Genomic DNA, 9,134 nt, shown 5'->3' on the forward strand with positions numbered 1-9,134 from the left:
GTTTCAGCTTCAGCATCAGTCTTTCCAATGAATATTCAGGACTGATTTCCTTTAGGATGGACTGGTTGGATCTCCTTGCAGTCCAAGGGATTGTCAAGAGTCCTCTCCAACACAACATTTCAAAACCATCAACTCTTTGGCACTCAACTTTCTTTATAGTCCAACTCTAACATCTATACATGACTACTAGAAAAGCCATAGCTTTGACTGGATGGACCTTTGTCAGCAAAGTAGTGTCTCTGCTTTTTAACATGCTGTCTAGTTTGGTCATAACGCTTCATCCAAGGAACAAGCGTCTTTTAATTTCATGGCTGTGGTCATCAGCCATTTTGGAGCCCCACAAAATAAAGTCTCTCACTGTTTCCATTATTTCCCCATCTATTTGCCATTAAGTGATGGAACTGGGTGCTAGCATCTTCGTTTTTTGAATGTTGAGTTTTAAGCCAACTTTTTCACTCTCCTCTTTCACGTTCATCAAGAGGGTTTTTAGTTCCTCTTCACTTTCTGCCATAAGCGTGTTGGCATCTGCATATCTGCGGTTATTGATATTTCTCCTAGCAATCTTGATTCCAGTTTGTGCTTCTTCCAGCCCAGTGTTTCTCATGATGTACTCTGCATATAAGTTAAATAAGCAGGGTGACAATATACAGCCTTGACATACTCTTTTTCTTATTTGGAACCAGTCCTTTGTTCCATGTCCAGTTCTAACTGTTGCTTCCTGAGCTGCATATAGGTTTCTCAAGAGGCAGGTCAGGTGGTCTGGTATTCCCATCTTTTTCAGAATTTTCCACAGTTTATTGTGATCCACACAGTCAAAGGCTTTGGCATAGTCAATAAAGCAGAAATAGATATTTTTCTGGAACTCTCTTGCTTTCTCCATAATCCAGTAAATGTTGGCAATTTGATCTCTGGTTCCTCTTCCTTTTCTAAAACCAGATTGAACATCTGGAAGTTCATGGTTGACATATTGCTGAAGCCTGGCTTGGAGAAATGTGAGCATTACTTTACTAGAGTGTGAGAAGAGTGCAATTGTATGATAGTTTGAACATTCTTTGGCATTGCCTTTCTTAGGGAATGGAATGAAAACTGACCTTTTCCAGTGCTAGCCTATTGAGTGCAACACTTTCACAGCATCATCTTTCAGGATTTGAAATAGCTCAACTGGAATTCCATCACCTCCACTAGCTTTGTTCGTAGTGATGCTTCCTAAGGCCCACTTGACTTAACATTCCAGGATGTCTGGCTCTAGGTGAGTGATCACACCATCGTGATTATCTTGGTCATGAAGATCTTTTTTGCACAGTTCTTCTGTGTATTCTTGCCACCTCTTCTTAATATCTTCTGCTTCTGTTAGGTCCATATCATCTCTGTCCTTTATCGAGCTCATCTTTGCATGAAATGTTCCCTTGGTATCTCTAATTTTCTTGAAGAGATCTCTAGTCTTTCCTATTCTGTTGTTTTCCTCTATTTCTTTGCATTGCTCTCTGAGGAAGGCTTTCTTATCTCTCCTTTTTATTCATTGGAACTCTGCATTCAGATGCTTATATCTTTTCTTTTCTCCTTTGCTTTTCACTTCTCTTCTTCTCATAGATATTTGTAAGGCCTCCCCAGACAGCCATTTTGCTTTTTTGCATTTCTTTTCCATTGAGATGGTCTTGATCCCTGTCTCCTGTACAATGTCACGAACCTCCGTCCAGAGTTCATCAGTCACTCTATCAGATCTATTCCCTTAAATCTATTTCTCACTTCCACTGTATAATCATAAGGCATTTGATTTAGGTCATATCTGAATGATCTAGTGGTTTTCCCTACTTTCTTCAATTTAAGTCTAAATTTGGCAATAAGGAGTTCATGATCTGAGCCACAGTCAGCTCCTGGTCTTGTTTATGCTAACTGCATAGAGCTTCTCCATCTTTGGCTGCAAAGAATATAATCAATCTGATTTCGGTGTTGACCATCTGGTGATGTCCATGTGTAGAGTTTTCTCTTGTGTTGTTGGAAGAGGGTGTTTGCTATGACCAGTGCATTCTCTTGGCAAAACACTATTAGCCTTTGCCCTGCTTCATTCCATCTAACTCAGTAAAACTAAGCCATGCCGTGTGGGGCCACCCAAGATCGGGGGGTCATGGTGGAGAGGTCTGACAGAATGTGGTCCACTGGAGAAGGGAATGGGAAGCCACTTCAGTATTCTTGCCTTGAGAACCCCATGAACAGTATGAAAATGCAAAATGATAGTATACTGAAAGAGGAACTCCCCAGGTCAATAGGTGCCCAATATGCTACTGGAGATCAGTGGAGAAATAACTCCACAAAGAATAAAGAGATGGAGCCAAAGCAAGAACAATACCCAGTTGTGGATGTGACTGGTGATAGAAACAAGGTCTGATGCTGTAAAGAGCAATATTGCATAGGAACCTGGAATGTTAGGTCCATGAATCAAGCAAATTGGAAGTGGTCAAACAGGAGATGGCAAGAGTGAACGTCGACATTCTAGGAATCAGTGAACTAAAATGGACTGGAATGGGTGAATTTAACTCAGATGACCATTGTATCTACTACTGTGGGCAGGAATCCCTTAGAAGAAATGGAGTAGCCATCATGGCCAACAAAAGAGTCCAAAATGCAGTATTTGGATGCAATCTCAAAAACGACAGAATGATCTCTGTTCGTTTTCAAGCCAAACCATTCAATATCACAGTAATCCAAGCCTATGCCCCAACCAGTAACGCTGAAAAAGCTGAAGTTGAAAGGTTCTATGAAGACCTACAAGACCTTTTAGAACTAACACCCAAAAAAGATGTCCTTTTCATTATAGGGGACTGGAATGCAAAAGTAGGAAGTCAAGAAACACCTGGAGTAACAGGCAAATTTGGCCTTGGAATACGGAATAATTTTTTACTTAACATTTATCTTATCTAATGATGTAGTGATGCTAGTTCTCTTTGGGCTACTATTTAAATGAAATACTTTTTTCACCCATTCATTATGAATCTATTTGTATCTTTGGATCTGAAATGAATCTCTTATAGACAGCATATTTTTGGACTATACATTTTTATCCATTCTTCACATCCCTAATATTGACTGAAGTGTTTAATCTATTTACTTTCCTGCTAAGAATGGACTTTCTTCTGTCATTTGTTTTATATCTTATAGTGTTTCTGTATTCGTTTGTAGTTAGATGATTTTTTTGGTAATGAACTGTTTTGATTCCCTTATTTATTTTTGTGTATATTCTTTAGTTATTTTTATTATTTAAAATGGGGTTATTTAATATCTGATATATATATATAGCAATCTAATTTGAATTGATACTAACCTAATTTCTATAGCATACAAAAATTATGCTCCTATATAGCTCCATCCTCTCTCTACATCATTGTTGTCACAAATTGCATCTTTATACAATGTTCCCAATAACAGGTTTATAATTATTTTTATGCATTCACCTTTTAAATCATGTAGGAAATTAAAATTATATATATATATATAAATAAATAAAAATACAGTAATACTGTCTTTTATGTTTTCCCATGTATTTACCTTTACCAGAGACTTTTATATCCTCATATAGTTTTTAATTATTGTCTAGTTTTTTAAATTTCATTTCAGATCAAAAGACTCCTGTAAGCATATTTTGTATGGCAGTGCCAGAGGTAACAAACTCCTTCAGCTTTGTTTATATGGGAATGTCTTTACTCCTCCTTCATTTTTGAATGATAGTTTTGTTGGATATAAAATTCTTGGTTTTCAATTTTTTCCTTTCTGCATTTTAAATATGTCATCCAACTGTCTTCTTGTTGCCATTGTTTTTTTTATGAGAACAGTTGTTCATCTTACTGAAGATCACACACATGTGACATATTATTTCTCTCTTGCTGCTTTCAAGATGCTTTCATTTCTTTGGCTTTTGACAATTTGCCTATACTGTGTCTCAGCCCATATCTCTGAATTTATCTTGCTTGGAGCTGGTTGAACTTTTGTCAGTCTTCAAATTTGTGTCTTTCATCAAATTTGATTAGATTTCAGACATTATTTCTTCAAATCTTTTTATGTCCCTTTGTCTCTTCTCTCCTCCTCCTCGTTCCTCTTCTTTCTCTACCTTCTCTTCTCCCTCTTTCTCATTTCCCTGCCCTCCTCCATTCTCCTCTTCCTTCTTCTCTTCTTCTATTTCTCCTTTTTCCCTCCCTCCTTCTCTTCCGTAATAAACTCTGTTCACTTTCCTTCATTCTTTTCCTTTCTGCTCTTCAGACTTAATTTCATAATTTTTAATTTCACTGATTCTTAGGCTGTTAAATCCCTCTATTGAATTTTAATTTCAGTTATTTTACTTTTCAGGTTCAGAATTTCTGTTGTTTTTTATTACAATATTTTTCTTGGTATCTTCATTTTTATACCTGTTTTAATATTTTCTTTTCTTCTCTGACCGTGGTTTCCTTATGGCTTTTATCATATTTATGACAGTTGATTTAAAAATTTTACCTAGTAAATTCAATATCTGGGCTTCTTCAGGTCTGTTCCTGTCAATATATTTCCTCTTTTGTGCCATAATTACCTGTTTTATAAATGCTCTTTTTAAGAAATTGAGTATTTGAATATTTGTTTTGTTCAGTTGCTCAGTCATGTCCAACCAACTCTTTGTGACCCCATAGACTGCAGTGTGCCAGGCTTCCCTGTCCTTCACTATCTCCTGGATTTTGCTCAAACTCATGTCCATTTAGTTGGTGATGCCGTCCAACAATCTCATCTGTTGCCCCCTTCTCCTTCTCTTCTCAATTTTTCCCAGCATCAAGTTCTTTTCCAATGAGTCAGCTCTTCAAATCAGGTGGTCATAATATTGGAGTTTCAGTTTCAGGATCAGATCTTCCAATGAATATTAAGGGTTGATTTCCTTTAGGATTGACTGGTTTGATCTCCTTGCTGTGCAAGGGACTCTCTAGAGTCTTCACCAGCACCATGGTTTGAAAGCATCAATTCTTCGGTGCTCAGACTTCATTATGATCCAACTCTCTCATCTGTTCATGACTACTGGAAAACCATAACTTTGAATATATGAACCTTTGACAACAAAGTGATGTCTCTGCTTTTTAATATGCTGTCTAGGTTTTTCATAGCTTTTCTTCCAAGGAGCAAACACCATTTAATTTTATGGCTGAAGTCACTGTCTGCAGTGATTTTGGAGCTGAAGAAAATAAAGTCTGTCACTGTTTCCATTATTTCCCCATCTATTTGCCATGAAGTGATGGGACTGGATGCCATGATCTACATTTTATGAATTTTGAGGTTTAAACACGCTTTTTCATTCTCCTCTTTCACCTTCATCAAGAGGCTCTTTAGTTCCTCTTTGCTTTCTCACATTAGGGTGGCATCATCTGCATGTCTGAGGTTACTGATATTTCTCCTGGCAATCTTGATTCTAGCTTGTGCTTCATCCAGCTTGGAACTTTGTATGATATATTCTGCATATAAGATAAATAAGCAGGGTGACAATAGATAGCCTTGATGTACTCCTTTCCCAATTTGGAACCAGTCCTTTGTGCCATATCTAGTTCTAACTGTTGCTTCTTGACCTGAATACAGATTTCTCAGGAGACAGGTAAGGTGGCCTGGTATTTCCATTTCTTTAAGAATTTTCCACAATTTGTTGTGATCCACAGAGTCAAAGGGTTTAGTGTAGTCAATGAAGCAGAAATAGATGTTTCCTGGAACTCTCTTGCTTTTTCTATGATCCAACAGATGTTGGCAATTTGAATATTTTTTTCTATGATCCAATAGATGTTGGCAACTTGGATATTATCATGAGGCAATTATGAAAATCAGATTCTTCTCTTTCCCAGGTATATAGTTCCTCAGCTCAGTTCATTTCAGTCGCGTCTAACTCTTTGTGACCCCATGAATCACAGCATGCCAGGCCTCCCTGTCCATCACCAACTCTTGGAGTTCACCCAAACTCATATGCATCAAGTCGGTGATGCCATCCAGCCATCTCATCCTCTGTCGTCCCCTTCTCCTCCTGCCCCCAATCCCTCCCAGCATCAGAGTCTTTTCCAATGAGGAAAAGGTGACATGAGGTGGCCAAAGTATTGGAATTTCAGCTTTAGCATCAGTCCTTCCAATGAACACCCAGGACTGATCTCCCTTAGGATGGACTGGTTGGATCTCCTTGCAATCCAAGGGACTCTCAAGAGTCTTCTTTAACACCACAGTTCAAAAGCATCAGTTCTTCGGCGATCAGCTTTCTTCACAGTCCAGCTCTCACATTCACACATGACCACTAGAAAAACCGTAGCCTTGACTAGATGGACCTTGGTTGGCAAAGTAATGTCTTTGGTTGTTAATATGCTGTCAGGTTGGTCATAACTTTCCTTCCAAGGAGTAAGCGTCTTTTAATTTCATGACTGTAATCAGCATCTGCAGTGATTTTGGAGCCCAAAAAAATAAAGTCTGACACTGTTTCCACTGTTTGCCCATCTATTTGCCATGAAGTGATGGGACCAGCTGCCATGATCTTAGTTTTCTGAATGTTGAGCTTTAAGCCAACTTTTTCGCTCTCCTCTTTCACTTTCATCAAGAGGCTTTTTAGTTCCTCTTCACTTTCTGCCATAAGGGTGGTGTCATCTGCATATTCTGAGGTTATTGATATTTCTCCCGGCAATCTTGATTCCAGTTTGTGCTTCTTCCAGCCCAGCGTTCCTCATGATGTACTCTGCATATAAGTTAAATAAGCATGGTGACAATATACAGCCTTGACGTACTCCTTTTCCTATTTGGAACCAGTCTGTTGTTCCACGTCCAGTTCTAACTGTTGCTTCCTGACCTTAGGATACCATAATAAAATACCACAGACTGAGAGGTATAAGCAACAAATTTGTTTTCTCACAGTTCTAGAAGCTGTAAATTTAAGATTAGAGTGCTGGCAGGATTGGTTTCTGATAAGCCCTGTCTTCCTGGCTTTCAAAATTCTTGTTATCTCATATGACATTTCTCCTATGTACATGCCTGCCTGGTGTCTTTTCCTCTCAGTAAGGAAAGAAATCCTGTTGGATCAGGACCCCATCGTTATGCCCTTGTTTAATGTTAATTACCTCATTAAAGACCCTATTTCCAAATACCATTAAATGCTATTTAGGGGTTAAATTTATGAATTTTGTGGGGACATAATTCAATTAAAAGATACTTGCTCCTTGGAAGAAATGTTGCACCAACCTAGGCAGCTTACTAAAAAGCAGAGACATTACTTTGCCAACAAAGGTCTGTCTAGTCAAAGCTATGGTTTTTCCAGTAGTCATATATGGATGTGACAATTCGACCATAAAGAAAGCTGAGTGTTGAAGAGCTGATGCTTTTGAACTGTGGTGTTGGAGAAGACTCTTGAGAGTCCCTCGGACTGCAAAGAAATCCAACTAGTCCATCCTAAAGGAAATTGGTCCTGAATATTCATTAGAAGGACTGAAGCTGAAACTCCAATAATTTGGCCACCTGATGCGAAGAGCTGACTCATTGGAAAAGACCCTGATGCTGGGAAAGATTGAAGCCAGGAGGAGAAGGGGGCGACAGAGGATGAGATGGTTGGATGGCATCACCGACTCAGTGGACATGGATTTGAGTAGACTCCGGGAGTTAGTGATGGACAGGGAGGCCTGGCATGCTGCAATTCATGGGGTCACAAAGAGTCAGACACGACTGAGCAAGTGAACTGAACTGAACTTATGAATTTTGAGGGGACATAATTCAATTCATAACACCAAGATTCTCTGGGTTTATTTTTTATTTTGGAAAACTGTTTTCGTCCGTTTGTTTAGTGACCTTTCAAAAATAGTTATCGTTGTGTTTTTATGCCATATTACTTTTTATTATCCGTGTGCCTTATTCTTTTTCCTTCATTTCGCCTTTGCTGATTTTTCCTTTTGGCCTTACTATATGTTTTGCGAGATCTTAGTTCCCCAACCAGGGATCAAACTCATGTCCCCTTCAGTGAAAGCATGGAGTTCTAACCAATGGACTGTCAGGGAATTTCCTCATTATATTTAAGTGGATATTTTACATTGTAATTTTTTCCCCTACTATTTGGCTGTGCCATGTTGCATGTGGGATGTTAGTTCTCCATTCAGGGGTCAAGCCTGTGCTGCCTACAGTGGTGTGCTGTGTTTCAACCCCTGGACCACCAAGGAAGTCCCAACGCTGTAACATTCTAACTTTTAAATAATTTACACTATATGTTTATTAACTTTTACAAATTACTTTTATATACAATGTGTTCCTATTTGTTTGTAGTCACTGAAGTCTCTGTTCCTTTTGCTCATGTTCAGCTAATGCTTTGACAGATATTTCTTGAATGCCAAGAGATAAAGACAAAATAAGGGATAATAAAAGAAACATAAAAAGGTAAACTAAATCAACCTTCCCAATCAAACATCTCTTCCAGTTTTTGCAGATTGACTCTGTTTGGGTGCAATCCTTTGAGTCTTGCTTTAAACCCAAGGATAAGCCCGAAGTAAACGCTTAGAATTTCTCTCTTGCCCTGGACATGAGCATGGTTATTTAAATTCACCTGTATCCATGAGTGCATTTGGATATCCTAATTTTTCAAAAGACTTCCCTCAGATTTTCCTCTCAGACTTTAAGTGGTTTATTGTCTTAGTCATATCTTCTGCTCTAGGCATCTGTAGTGTTTATTTCTCTTTACAGTATTTTCCAGCAATGCCCACAACTCTTCCATTCTGAGTTCCAAGTTCGGAAACTAAAGACTGTCTTACATCAGTCCTTCAGGTTTTTCCCCAGGTAAGTTGAACAGACATGCACAAGTCAGATCAGAATAAGTTCTGCTCTGCTTCAACTAGAAGTAGAGAGCAAAATCCCACCGGGAAAAAATGGTCCACCACCACTTTAAGACTGCTGCTGCATCAAGGAGTGGGTATGACAAGGGTAAATAAAAATGCCCGAATGTTTTCCTATGATTTCACATTTCCTTTTTCTTAATTCAATGTTCACTTGGTTGCTATAAACAGCTGACTGTTTTCCAGATTTCTGACAAAGTTTGTTCTATTTCTACTGTTTTTTTTTTGTTTGTTTTTTTTTAAATATTTCTTTGAAGGACTTCCTTGGCAGTCCAGTGGTTAAGACTCTGTGCTTCC

This window comes from Moschus berezovskii, chromosome X (assembly GCF_049115385.1).
Source record: "Moschus berezovskii isolate FMDL1 chromosome X, NW_MosBer_1.0, whole genome shotgun sequence".
Lineage (NCBI taxonomy): Eukaryota > Metazoa > Chordata > Mammalia > Artiodactyla > Moschidae > Moschus > Moschus berezovskii.